The sequence below is a fragment of the Larus michahellis genome, chromosome 4 (assembly GCF_964199755.1).
Source record: "Larus michahellis chromosome 4, bLarMic1.1, whole genome shotgun sequence".
Lineage (NCBI taxonomy): Eukaryota > Metazoa > Chordata > Aves > Charadriiformes > Laridae > Larus > Larus michahellis.
Genome location: NC_133899.1, coordinates 93646452 through 93660379, shown reverse-complemented (window position 1 = coordinate 93660379; position 13928 = coordinate 93646452).

The window sequence follows — 13928 nt, the reverse complement described above, 5'->3', positions numbered from 1 at the left end:
TTAAATACGTAAGCAATTTTTTGAAATAGATGGTAGTTTTGAAACAACTGAGTTGAAAGGACGGAGAACACAAGGAGGTCTGACACGTTCCCCTCCCTGCAGGATCCTGCTAACGTTGGCTATTGATACCATGAAGTTGTCCTGAGCTGTGTGGTAGCCATTCATGTCCCCATGTGCCAAGGGAGAGCTTCCCACAGAGCTTGTGGAAGACTCATGGCGGCTGCTCCTTCTGCAGCCCCTTCCACGCCAATGACCATGACACTACTTGTGCTAGGAAGGGCCTGGGCCTTTCTTATGACCTTGTGTATGGTCATGGGAGTGGCAGTGACCTTCTCCCTTCTCCTCATCCCGTGTGTGGCCATGGTGATGGCTATGACCTCCTTTTAGCCATGCCTGTAGCACTCACTCCTCATTGTGGCAGTGACCTTCTTTCTCATGAGAGTGGCATCCGTTTTGCTTCACGTGCTACAGAAAAGCTGAAGGAAAAAGGGAGAGTATTAGACCAGAGAGTATCCTATAACTCCCACTAATCCTCTAGCTGCTTAGAATAAGCCCTTCCTGCCTTAATGTCTTAAATGCCCAAGACAGTTTAAAGAATAAAAAGCTTTTCCTAATGCCAGGATGGGTGATTCTCTCCAATCATAGGTTGACGCCTCTCCCAATCCATCAAGAGGGAGTTTCTGAGGACAGGCTGCAGCCAGCGCCAGTGTCCCAGTGCGATGATCCCTGCTGGGCTGTGTCACAGGGTGCTGCCCGCAACCCTGGGGACCAGCCCTCTTTTCTGAGCCTTAGCCGCAGAAATGTTGCTTGCCTGGTAGGATCAGATACACTGCGAGGAGCAGCTACAGAATCGCTTGTATTATGTGGCCCAGGAGGAAAGAGTGAAACCTGGTATCTGCTGAAAAGATTGGCTGGCATTAATGTGATGACAAGGACATGGGTGCTATTTCCTTTTCTTTCTTCCTGATGCTAAATAATAATACTTGCAACAGTAATGATAATAATAAAGCCATGGGAGCTGAAAGGATGGTGGGAATAGGCTGAATTGCAAACATCCCACTGCTTCTGACAGACAGTCGCATCTTACAGCTTTTAGTTTGGCTCAGCCCGATGTGTGAACTCCTTGTCTGTGAAGTGGGGGGATCACACTTCCTCACTTCCACAACTTGACAGGTTTCCTCTGTGGCCTGCAAGGTATTTGACACATGGATTAATTTTTTTTAATTGCCCTTACCCAGGGTCCACAGCAGGGCTCCTGCTCCCAGCTAGCTGCAAAGCACTGGGCGAGGCAGGCACTGAGGCTGCCGCGTCCCTGTGGGGCTGCTGTTACTGGCCAGGGCTGGAGCGGTTGGTCGGAACGTCACCTTATGTTGGCTTTTTCCGCTCTTCGGCAGTGCGGGAGCTGGCTCTTTGCCATGGCAACCCCCAGCAGAGACCTGCCAGCATCAGACAGGCCCAGCTGGTCCCCGGTGTCCCTCTGACATGAAGGAAGCTGGAGGAGGGTGAGCAAGAGGGACAGAGAGAGATGACCCAAAAAAAAGTGTAAGCAAAGAGAAAAATAGCAAAAAAGGGTCAGGAATACTAAAAAAGCTGACAGACAGTAATGGATATGTGTGGAAAAGAGAAAAAAGCTGGTGAGCAGAGAAAGGGGGAGAGAAGGAAAGGAGAGGGAAAATATGCGAGCAGGTGAATGGGACAAAGATGCACTGGGGGTGATGTGAGGGGGGGCTGAGGGAGGAGGCAGGTTTATGAAGCTGCTCTGCTGCAAAAAACCCCTCTGTCATCTGAGAGAGCAATTTTCTGCTGGTGACCCTGAGAAACTTAGGGGATCCATCAACTACCCCTTTCATGAAAAGTATCCAGGAGCAGAAAGCCTGCTGGCTTGGGGCTTGAGCTCCCCAAGTGGGGCTCAAAACCTCTGCTATAGTAAAAGGCTTAGGTACTGACACATGGAAAAAGGTCAGAAAGCACTGCTCCTGCGAGAGCCAGGGCACCCATCCCCTCTGCACCGCTCCTGAGAGCCAGGGCAAGCATCTCCTCTCCACCTCGTACCCGTTGTCTCCCCAGGAGGCAGGGTGAGGTCGGCAGGCTGCCAAGGGGACTGCCTAACAGTACCCCGGGGAGCAGAGTTGGGTATTTTTGACACTAATTGGTATTTCTAGCAATTGAAGACCGATTTCTTACCTCTCCTGCTTGACGTGGGAAAGGGGTAAGAGAAAAAAACCTTTACATTTGAGCTTTGATATGTTTTTTACTTGAAGCACCTCTTTTCTTCATGTTGTATAGCTTCTTGCTTCTCCTAGCCCTCCTGCTCTCCATCCACTTGCATTTCTTTCACAAACAAAAAACAAGACATTGTTTCCGCAGCTCTTCTCTGTCTCGAGAGAAGTCGGGGTCAGAAGCAAACGCTACACTTCACGTGCTGTGTGTGCACAGTCCCCCACTTTGGAGGTTCCTCCCTCTCCCACCAAAGTCAGTAACAAGGCTCCCTTTATCTTTAGGAGTACAAGCCAGGCTTTAGGAGTACAAGCCAGGCATGTCATAAGAGAAGTACACAAAGGCAGAATAAGGCTTTTATCTGGTGGGCTGGCAGACGTGACCAAGAGCATTTCCCAATGGATTTGCTTTGCACAGACTTCGAACAGTCACAGTTCAGCGTGGCTCATTTCACGGTGCCCTATTTTAGCACGGCTACTTTCAGCACAATTTGTTTTCCTTCACCGCAAATCAACATTTCCCCAAGCAGAATTTACCTCGATTCACGATGTCCTGGCTCCCGTTAGCAGAGCTCAGCATTTCGCACACCAGTCACGGTGGCTCGGCGCAGCCCACGCAGCACCTGGGCAGGGCCGGCTGCTGGAGCGTGGCAGTCCCCGGCTCGCAGCGTTTGGCAGTCTCTTGGCTGATTGCTAACATTTGCCATCGGCTGTCTTGGCTCGGATCACTTTGGTTCATCTCCACTGACACTGTCACAAGACAATCCCCCCTGTGCTCTGCCCTTTCTGCTTTTGCTCCTATTCCTCTTTGGATCGTCATGAACAGGCAGTGACACATCCCAGCGGATCAGGGGATATCAGCTCCTGATAGCCCGCTTTTGCTATTTATGCAGTGCTAGCATCGCCCTCTGGGATAACTGTATCTCTAGGACTGACGTTGCGGGCCCCTGAGCCTCCAGAATCCCTCCTGTACACTGCAAATAGATTCATTAATATAAGGCCTTGACCTCTTTTTAGCAAGGTGGACCTACGACCTGCTGTTGAGTCTTGGGCACTGGTTTTGGCATCTGGTTCTCCCTCTTGCTGCCCCAGGAGATGTTCCGGGGTTTGGCCCCTTTGCAAGCACAGGCCATGCTATTTTGTGGTTCTGAACTATATAACTGCTTGTTAAAGAGACTACGCTGTCTGGCATGGCTGGGATGGCACCGTGAGCAAAGATGATCCCTGCCCCTGGAGCTACATGTGCTCTTCTTCCCGTGGCTGCCAGTCATTCTTAGTCCCTTTCTGACATTTGGCTCCCTCGGAGTAGGACAGAAAGAGAGATCCAGCGTCAGCAGCAGCCTGCAGAAGAAAGCCAAATCATGAGCAAAACCTGAGAGCATCTTGGTAACAGCCAAAGGACCCCTTACCTGGGCCGTAATGGGTTGCTCAATATGGGAGTGACCAATGAAGAAAAATAAGAATAGGGCAAAGGGAATAAAAACTGAAGCTGCTTTTATTGCAGCTGAAGATGCCTCTTGCTCAGCCCCCGTGTGTGTCTGTGATGAACTCCGAACGCTCCGTGCCAAGGCAGGTCCCGTATGCAAAGAGGCTCCTGTTAACGAAAACAGCACCGAGCTGTGCACAACCTCACGGCTGGACTTTAAAACTAGAGAGAGCTGTGACGGTCATCTCGCTCCTCTACAACACAGACCATCATATTTCTGCCAGTCACCGTGCCGGTCACCCGGGGGCTGCTGCACTGGAGACGCACACGAGGGTGCTGCCCAGCCGCGAGCAGAGCTCCCATCACCCGACAGTCACATGAGCTGCAAGGCAGGCGAGCGGTGCTCTCCTGGCACCAGTTCTCTTAGGGCCCTGGGGCTTTAAAATAGCCATTTTGGTGGTTTGGTGGACACCCCAAGCACCCGGGGCAGGCAAATGAGATGGAAATATTACCTACACTCTGGTGCTTCTTCCAGTTAGGGCGAATCCTCAGGGTTTTGCTTCCCCGATTGAAGCGATTCACAACAAGCAGCACGAGAGCGTACACACCACATGGTTATCCCCCAGCTGCGGCATTTCCACCAGCCGGCGCAGCCATGTTGCACGGAAATGCTCCAAAAGAAGCCCCTGCCTTTCTGGCCAGACACCCGCATTCTGCTGCTTCCCTGCTCTGCCGTGTGTGTCTGCCGTTGCGAGCAGCCAGTGCCAGCATAGAGAACGAAACAGCCAGTCCTGCAGACCTCCTGCCAACTGATACGAACAGGCTGCATCCAAGGAGGGGGCTGGCAGGGAGCAGGAGCTCCTCCTAGGCCTTTGCCTGGACCTGCTGTGTGGGCTCGCTCCCCCTGCAGTCAGTGCTGGGAGGTGTGTGGTGGCCGAACTGCTGGAAGCCGGGAGTCCCTTTCTTCAAAATCCGCTTGGCTCTTGCCCCTGCCCTGCAGCGGCGGAGGAGCTGCCTGTGCCCATCAGCACACACCGTCGGCCAGAAGCTGGTGCCATCCATCCCCAGTGCCTGTTGCCATTTAGAATATTGCCACTCTGTGGCCTCTGTGCTTGGCCAGTTTGAGTCCGGTGGAGGAAATCTCAGTGCCATTCTAGGGGAAGAACGTGCTGGTCCCAAGATTTCATCCCCTTACAGAAAAAAAAAACAAAAATGAGCAGGAAGGATGAGCAAATGGGGCTCCCAAACTGTTTTAGGAGCATAAATGATGCCCACAAGACAATTCCTTCAAGCTGAAACCATCCTTCAACCAGAGGAATATTTTCTTCCCAGTGCCTGGCAAAGCACGACGGGTGAGTCAGCAGGATGGAGGCAGAGCGCTCTGGATCGGTCTCTTTGGAAGGGGATGCATCCCTGCCTCTCCCGCTGTAGACAATGCTACCCTGAGTCTCAGGAAAACCACGCTCAAAGCTCACTGCTTGCAATGGTGACACCACCACGGTGTTTTGAACAGTGCAAAACGAGTGCAAAATCACTCGTGTTCTGAGTTGCCTGGACAGCCAAGCCCTTGGACACCGTGGTGAAGGCAAAGCTGGAGATGTCTGTGCAGCTGCTTCGGTTTGCAGCAGGCTGCCTGTTTCCAAGCAATGTGCAACGTCTCGCAGATCTGCAGCCAGCTACGCTCCAACCCTGGCCTGTCACTGCTCACTGGAGCAATAAAATAGCAGGAGTATTTTCATTCCTCAAAGCCAGCGACAGCGTGCCAGGCACCTCCCGTGCTGGAAGATTTCCATGGGTACAGCAGCAGCAGTCCTGGCCTCTTCTGCTTCATAAACCTCCTGTTGTCTCAGCCCGTGAAATTGCTTCCTTAGCCAGAGTACAGGCCCACGGCGGGGCTGGGGCTGCGTTAGCACATCGAGCCCACTCACCTTCACTGCACGGGGCTTATTTCACAGGTGAATGTAGCTACCCACCTTCTGCAACATCAGGAGGGTTGAATTTAGAGATAGAAATGTGCTTTAGTCACGGTTTGAATGCCAAGACCTGAGTCAGACCTGTTTATCCGAACAGCCACTTACATCTAGGCTGAGGCTTACGCCAAAAACGTCGGTGCTGGGTGCCTGAAGAGAAAGGCCTGGGTGCATGGCGGGTCTCCTCATAGAGCCGCTCCGATCTGCTGCTGCTCTGCTGCGCCGGCAGCACGGCACGAGCAATGCCGTTGCGCACAGCAGGACATATGTCTCCGCAGACATTTGCACTCAACAGAGCCCGCAGACATTTGCACTCAACAGAGCCCGTCTTCTTCCTCCTCGCAACTCCGTTTACGTGAGTCAGCTGAACTGGCCCATGATTGCTTTTTTCTGGCTTGTCGATGCATAGATGCTGTGAATTCTGAGAAATGTACCTGAGAAATATAACTACGGACAAAATAATATTTAGTGCCTATTTATTCAAAGTCATTTGTGACCACTCTGGCCTGGGCTGGGCTTGGAGGAGCTGCCGCCTTCCAAAATTTACGCGAAACTGTCTGTGCTGATGGGAAGCATCCTCCACAACATAGAAGATACGAGATTTCAAAGGGACTGGGGAATCAGGCTCACAGGGCAATTTTAATGACCAGTTATTATTTCTGTCCATCGCAAGCGCCCAGGGAGCGTGCTGGAGCGTGGCCCACGTGCAGCACAGGGAGGAGAGGTCCCTGCAGGGCCCCTCTCTGCTTCTCGGAGTGACTGCCAGGTTCCTGCAGAGCTGGAGACCTTTGAGTGGCTGTTGACACAATACCGTGGGCTGAGAAGGTACCAGGCATACGGCAATTATGTTTCTGGGCACCAGTACATTGCAAACTGAAGCAAATAAGAGATGTGATGAGTTTGCTGTGTGTTTGAAGGGGCAGGAGGCCCATGGAGACCCAATTCATCATCATCTTGGCAGGGAAAATCTGACTGTAGATATATTGTGCCATTTTCTGCGGTGCCTTGTGCTGGGAGCACAGCCACATTTGCTCCGAAGCAGCCCATATGTTCGCACCATTTCCCAGCGTGACTGAGAGTGAGCCAGTTCCCTCTGAGCATCCTGAGATATCCCAGACTGACTGATCCTTTGCAAGTAAGTGTTCTTCTTATGAGGATTGGGACATAAGTTCTCAGCCTGGGGAAGGCCAGAGGAGACGTTGGGAGATATCAACATACCTTGACTAACTGTGTCTGTTACAATACCTTCTTTAGCTTCAAAAAGGTTTGAAAAGCACTTTCTGGCTGACTTTTAGTGGAACTGAGGATTTTGCAAACAGCCTGTGTGGTGTGGTCCTGCCAGGACTTGGCCAAATACTCGTATGAGGTCAAACACTTCAAAACCAGCCATCCCCTCTCCTAGGCTCCTGCAGTTCACGAGACCCACATTTCAAGCCTGATTCTGCAAAATACACTGTACCCAAGTGTCTCACAGCGCACTAAAGCCTAGCATTGAAATACCGTGGCTCTGGAGAAAGGAGGTCTGGCCGTGATAATGCGCTGAATGGGGAAAACACCCTCTTTTTAAAATAAGAATAAATAAAAGTGTGGGACCGGTTGTCTGGAAGGGGTTGAGCCATCAGGGAAGCCATGGTACTGCGTCTCTGCACACCCTGCTTCTCTCAGATTGTGTCTGCTCCTGGCTCCATGCAGGCAGGTTGTTGCTGAATATTGCACGTTGCAGGTCAGGGAGCCTCAGGCATCAAGTTTTCATTGCAGAAGGACAGGTCGTTAATGAACGTGACAAGGAGTACAGCGGGGGGCACCATTAGCTGGCGATACCTTGGGCCTCTAAGCTGTACGGTGGAGCAGCTTTGCACAAAAGAGGGATTTTGATCAATGCCGGAGAACACACAGGTGAGAGATGAGCTCATTTCTGCTGTCTGTGGGTCTGGGCGCTTTGTTTGGAAACACAAAAAGGGCCACAGCTCCGAGATTTCAGAATACTCTTTTTTTTTTTTTCTTTTTTTTTAAACAGGAGATTTGCTGACACAGGGCTTTTCATGTGAAAAAAATATCTTTTTCTGAACTGACGTTATCCCAATGGGGAAAAAAATATATTATAAAACCCCCTCCAATTACCTGAAGTATTGTTAGATGGAGGTAGATACCCCCTTGGAGCCTTATGTCCCTTGTTTTGCGTACAGCCCTTCGGTGTCAGCAGACAACAGTGTTTGCATGCAACGTGTTTTGGCGGAGGGTCCTCCACAGGAGCCGTGCGATGCTCCGTGGCGCTCACAGCTCTGGCTCTCCCTCCCCACCTGCACGTCCCTCCTCTCTTGCTTCGTTAGCGGCGTTGCTCGCAGGGGGTTACCAGTGCTGCCTGCTCCCGTGGTTTTGTCCGGTAGCTTTGCAGGCTGACGCGACCTGCGTTATCACCGCTCGGCAAACACGGCCGAGGTATCGGTTACCAGGAGACGCTCAGCCTTCCTAATCGAATTTTTCAGTCAGGAAGTTTGCCTGAGAGCTCCAGGGAGTTCCTGCTCCAGCCCTGGGAGGACAGGACTGTGTTGCTCTTTCTGTCAGGGCAAGGGCTTGGTGCTCCCCGCTTCCTCTTTTGGGTGTGTAGGGCAGTGACAGCAGATTTAAGGACAAGAGAAAGTCTCAGCCTGTCTGAGTCTGTCCATGCCGAGGAAAAGAAAATCAGACGAATGGTCTGCATAGCAGGGGTCCCAGCTAGGAAGTTCTAACATTGGAAGAGCTTTTTCTTTTACAAGCTTATTGTGTCATTCTTTTCTTCATGAATCTAAGCTTTGCCACAACAGCTTCAAAACAGGAATATTACAGTCTTGCCAAGGACGAGTTTAAATTCCAACCATAAAAGCTAATGCTAGCAGGGATGGTTTCCCGAAAATCAGGTTGGTCGTTCTGGCAGGTTTCTGGACTGTTGTGAAGGTGATGATCAAAGCTGCAGTGGGGAAGAGGAAAGGCTATAATGAAGGACAGAAGAACTGCTCTGAAATACAACCTTAATCCTGGCTGTTGAAGGTGGCACTAAAAGGTCTTCGGCTCTGCCAGAGAAACTCCTCCTGCCTGCGCAGGGCTGGCAGATCGAGGCATCCCATCCTTGCGGGGCTGAGCTGCCAGCCCCGTTCCTGATCATTGTTTTAATTGCTGATCAGAGCTGAGCTTCCGTTAACTTTCCTCCCGTAAGCTACTTCATGCTGCCTTAGCCTTCATTGGTATAACACGGGCGGCAGCTGATACCAGCCCAGACCCAACCCATCGCATGCCCAGGGCCACCACAACCACAGAATTAACCATGAACCAATCCCCCAGCCTGTATTCAGCTGTGAATTTGCCCTTTTTACTTCATAATAACAACCCCAACCCTACTCATACCACAAATACTAGCTTTACAGCCAGATCCCGCAAGATTACAGCTGGTCTGGCTCTTGCAGGGTCCCCTGCAAGGGGAGGAAAACTCGAGCGAGCAGAGCTGGCTGCAAAGTGCTGCTCCCTGCCCATGCCAGTCCCATCTTAACCCCACAGGACTTGCAGGCTTCCGCAAGAACCGAGCCCTTCTGTCCTGACGGCATCAGTGCCAATGAGTCAGCGGCATCCAGGGATGATCCAGTGGACATTTTGGAGAGGAAATTGGCCAAAATGGCCCATTGCAGGAGGATCAGAGCCATGGGGGGATGAAAAGAAGTTGTTTTGGCATAAAAGCAAGTAGGAGAGCGGGGGGAGAAGGTTCCGTCTCTCAAATTGTTTAAATGTTTCTGCTTTTTTTGGTTAGAAACTGAGCTCCAGAAATGCTCAGAATATTTCAGCTGATGCTTGCAGAAAAAGGCATCTTTAAATGTTTTTTCCAACCCTTTTTCAACAAAAGGTTTAAATAATAACAGGTCAAAAGAAGAGTTGTTTAACCAGGTCCATCTGAAGGTACTAAAGGAAACGCAGTATTCCAGGGAGAAAGGAAATGGAATTTTTCCTTTTCACAAACCCAATTCTAACCCTTATATTTTAGCCTACCCTAGTCCTGTGTGTTTGGGCTGCACAGTGCCCCCAGCCCTGAGCAATGTGCTCACCCACGCTGCAGGGACCAAGTCAGAAGGACCAACAAAATGTCCACAGTCCCAGGGGAGGGCCACCTCGCCCGGGAGCGCGCAGAGAACTGAAATGGATGCCCAGAGAAAAGGAAGAACAGGGCAAGTGCATATGATGGTTCCCCAAGTGTTTTGCAGGGGATTTTCTGAGCATGATGTGATGTATCCAGTTAGGAAACCTCCCAGGAGTAAATGTGTGGTCTCCTTTTGGACCTTGGTAAATGTGATATAAATTTATCACAAGCTGAGCCTCCTCAGCTTGTTCGAGGGTTGAAATAAGGCCAACGTGGCTCAAATTCTGACCATAGCTGGGAGAAGGACCGGTGTCTCCAGCTGGGTTTTAATTCACCCTCTTGAATCACGATTTCCACCCTGCTGGAGCATGGATTATTTGCAATTTCAAGAGTTTTCTGCCACTTGAGTGAGGTACTCAGCCAGCCAGGCACAGTGCAGCAAGTGTCTGCAAGCGCTTCATGCACCTCCAACCTTTCTCTCCGCTCAAGTATTAATTATTGTTGAACTGGTCCTTTAATATTTAATTGCCACCTTGACTCTCCTTTTCATCTCCTCCCTTCTCAGGCGTCTCTGTGCCTCTTGCAGGCTGGCCCTTGCACTTTTCCTGGGCTTGTCCTCCAAATCAGCTCCACACCTTAACCCTCTGCACGAGAAAAGCCTGTCTAGCTGCGAGCTGAGCCCGCACAGAACCCATGCAGCATCGGTGCGACATGACACCGTTGGAGTCCATGAAGAGTCTTCAGTCCGTCTTAGACCCTGGAGCCAAGGTTGGTCTCTGGAGTTTGCTTTTGAGTTCTGCTGGCAAAGGCAAGTGAAATGGTTTGTCAGGTTTTAATTGAGCTTGGTTGGGATGGGAGGCACTCCTGGGTCTGGAGAACAGCCGCTGAGTTCGCCAATTCTTTCTTCCTGCATCAGACTGAAAGTGGGTCACGTTGCCACTGGTGTAGCCCCAAAGCAGCCCTGTGTCGAATAATTTTGACTTTTTGTAGTTCACAAGGGGCACATGACCATGTCAAGAGCCAGCTGGCTCTTGGTGTGCTCATTTGCAGCTTGTGAACTACAAGTTACAGGCCACTGGGCTGCCCACGTCCTCCTGGATCTGGGCTGAAGGCATGGAATGGGGAACCTCCCTTGTCCCCTGCTGATGACAGCTTTCACCCAGGGCGAACCAGTTGCTGTCTGCAGCTCTCTGTGCTTTCCCCAAGGACTGCATTTCCATAACAGATGAAAAGAACCTGCCTGACTGGCTGACCCGGCCACTTTCCACAGCCTGGCACCCTTTCCAAGGCTGGGTCATGTGTCCTACATCTGAAGGCTGGGGTAGCAAATGGGGTCAGCAAACCCGCACTTGGCCCTGCTGTGCATGTCTGGAAGCGGGAAGAACTAAGAGGACAGATCCTCTTATCGTTCACTCAGCTTCAGAGGCCCTACGCTAGAATTACAAGTTTTTCAGGAGCGGAAAATGTCAGGTGAGGTGATGAGATCATGAGTTATTCAAGGTGACATGAAACGCGGGTCGGCACAGATCTCACCCACGGGACTTGGGGCAAGAACCTGCAAGCTGGGATGATGTGCAGGGAGGGGGAAAAGAGGGGAGAAACTTGTCCTCCAACAGGAACAGGGCTGCTCTGCACATCCCGAGAGGTTTCTGTGCTGGTGCTGTGATTGGTGTCGCTATGGGAAGGCAGCCCCTTAGTACCGACAGCCAGCTATGATCTTCACTGGTTTTATGCAGGACCAAGCTGCCATTATATCCTTTAACTAGCTTTGGTGGTTTTCCTTTTAATTGTGTATTGATACATTTAAGAATTAATGTCTCAGCAGTCCTTTGATCCATATGAGTCTCTCCAGCTAAAGCCTATTTAAAGTTTCCGGCTGGTCCCTCCTCCCAGTCTAGGGAATATGCTGACCTTTCTCCTGGCTGGCTGGGGGAAACGCCTCAAATGCCTTTTTATCCTGCAATTGCAGCTGGCTGAAGGATCAGAGCTGGGGGTAAGCAAGGGAGGCAAAGGAGGAGTTTGCTTATTGCAGGGAAGTTTGCTCTGTGGTTGATACGAAAGACGCCTCCAGGCCACCGGGAAACTCTTCTTTGGTACACTGCGTGTTCCCATCCCTCCCCTCCATCCCACAGGCCTGGAGAGGGGTTGCTGGTTCTGCTCAGGAGCCTCGGGCAGCCTGATCTGTGAGGTCATTGCACCTCTGAAACTCGGGCGTGCGGCTTACCGGCCGGCCTGATACACGATATGAAAGCAGCCTCCCCAAACAGCCAGACTTCAAGCTCCTTCTACAGTGGGCTTCTTGGCAGCTGGCTCCCAGCTTCTCCCAGCAGTTACCGAGTGCCATCTGTTGACTAAATAGCGGCCATGCAAAAAAGGGAGAGGAGCCAAGATGAAGATGGGTGAAGTGCACTTGGGAAAAGTGGCAGCATGGGACTGAGTGGCTTTGGAGGAGTTTCACGGAGTGCAAAAGGAAAAGGAAGGAGCGTTTCAAGCCAAGGCGGTTCCTGCTGGTGGAAAGGCTGATGAAGGGATGCCAGGAATGCTTCTCAGGGCAGTCAGGTTTGGGTTTATTGAGGGATCAGATTCTTTCCTTCTGCCTTTGTGTAAGGCAGGGACAGAAAAGAAACACATGCTCTTGCTGTTAAAACGTGGGGCAATACTTTCTGCAAGCTGCTGAATGCTGCTCTGGAACGGAGAGATTGTGAACTCCTGTCAGAGATGATTCTCTGTGGAAACTGGTCAGGGAGAGGCTTTGCAGGGCACAGCTAGAGAAAGGGGTTATTTCACTGTCACGAGCACAAAAGGGACAGGCCAGTGCCCTGATTTCCTTCCTTTGCCACAGAAAAATCTCCAGCAAACTTTGCCCTGAGCTGAGAGCAGGGGCTCCAAGTAGGCAGCTGGAGGCTGTGCTCAAGGGAGGTCAGACGAGCCTCGGTGCAGCTCAGCCCCAGCAGGGAAATGCAGCAAAAATCCCCTTATGTCCTCTTGATTCCTCCAGCTTTCAGGCTTTCCTGAAGAAAAGCTGCTGCCCACTCCAGGGACTGCTCCTTTGGGGGCTGCCAATAGTTAGCAAGAGCTCAGAGATCCTCTTTCCATAAACCAGAAGCCACAGAGCCAAACTGAGGTGTCTGCCCTGGGTACGCCCCACGGCTTCTGCACTGAGTAGGCTTCAGAGGTGGCACAAGCCAGTCCACAGCAGCCAGAGCACAACAAAGAGCCCAGAATCAGGCCATCCTGCTTATTAAAGGTCTTTTGGTGATTTTAGAAGAATAAAGGGATTAACTCTAGGGGTGATGGACAAATTCCTGGGTGAGTAATTAAGCTGGTTTCTCCAAACATCCTTCCTGTGGCACATGGATGTAATATACACTCGCTCCCTGAAGTACTGGGTCAAGTTGCTGCATGCTGGGAAATAAATGCCACCAACTGCCTGAGAGAGCAATATTGATGTGCTTCAGACACCGAGGTGGGGGTGCTCGTGTGAAAAGGATTCAGTGTGTCCTGAGGTCCTGCAGAACCCTCAAAATGTCTTGCAGCCAACATGCCCTTCTCACTGGAGCAGGAGACTGGGGACCATCTTTGGCTCCTCTCCTTCCCAAGTGGTAGACCTCTGGGTATCGGTGCTCCCTGGTGCCACAACGATGGTCCTGGAGGACTGCCCTTACCCCGAGGTAGGCACTGACCCCATGGGAAGGCAGTGCTAATCTCAGGATTTAAGAGAAATCAGAGTTTTGGCAGTTCAGAGCAAGCCCTCAAGCTGAGGACAGCCTTGGTGTTATTGCAACCCTTTCTGGCCGTGACAGCAGGTATAAGAGAACATATGTGCGCGTATATAACCCCATAAATCTCAGCATATTTATAAGATTCTGCTTCCTACATCCTGTGAGAGTCCCAAGAGCACAAACAGGTCCCCAGCCCAACCTGTTCTGCCCCCCTGCTGAAGCTGCAGATGCTGCTCCCTTGACTAGGTCCTTTTGCCCCTGGGTTTCTGCAGCATTAACTGAGCATCAGTTTCAGATGATGATGCAGAAGTAGATGCTTGTCATTTATGCCACTCAGACAGAGTAAAGGAAAGATGAAAAATGTCAGCTCTTTGTGTTGAGGGCAGTGGAGTAGCCGACGCTGCCCTGGAGGAACTGCAGCTCTCCAGAGACACTAGCAAAGGCAAAGGTATTTTGAGGCTCTTCATGCCTGCTCATGGCACTGCTTGTTGC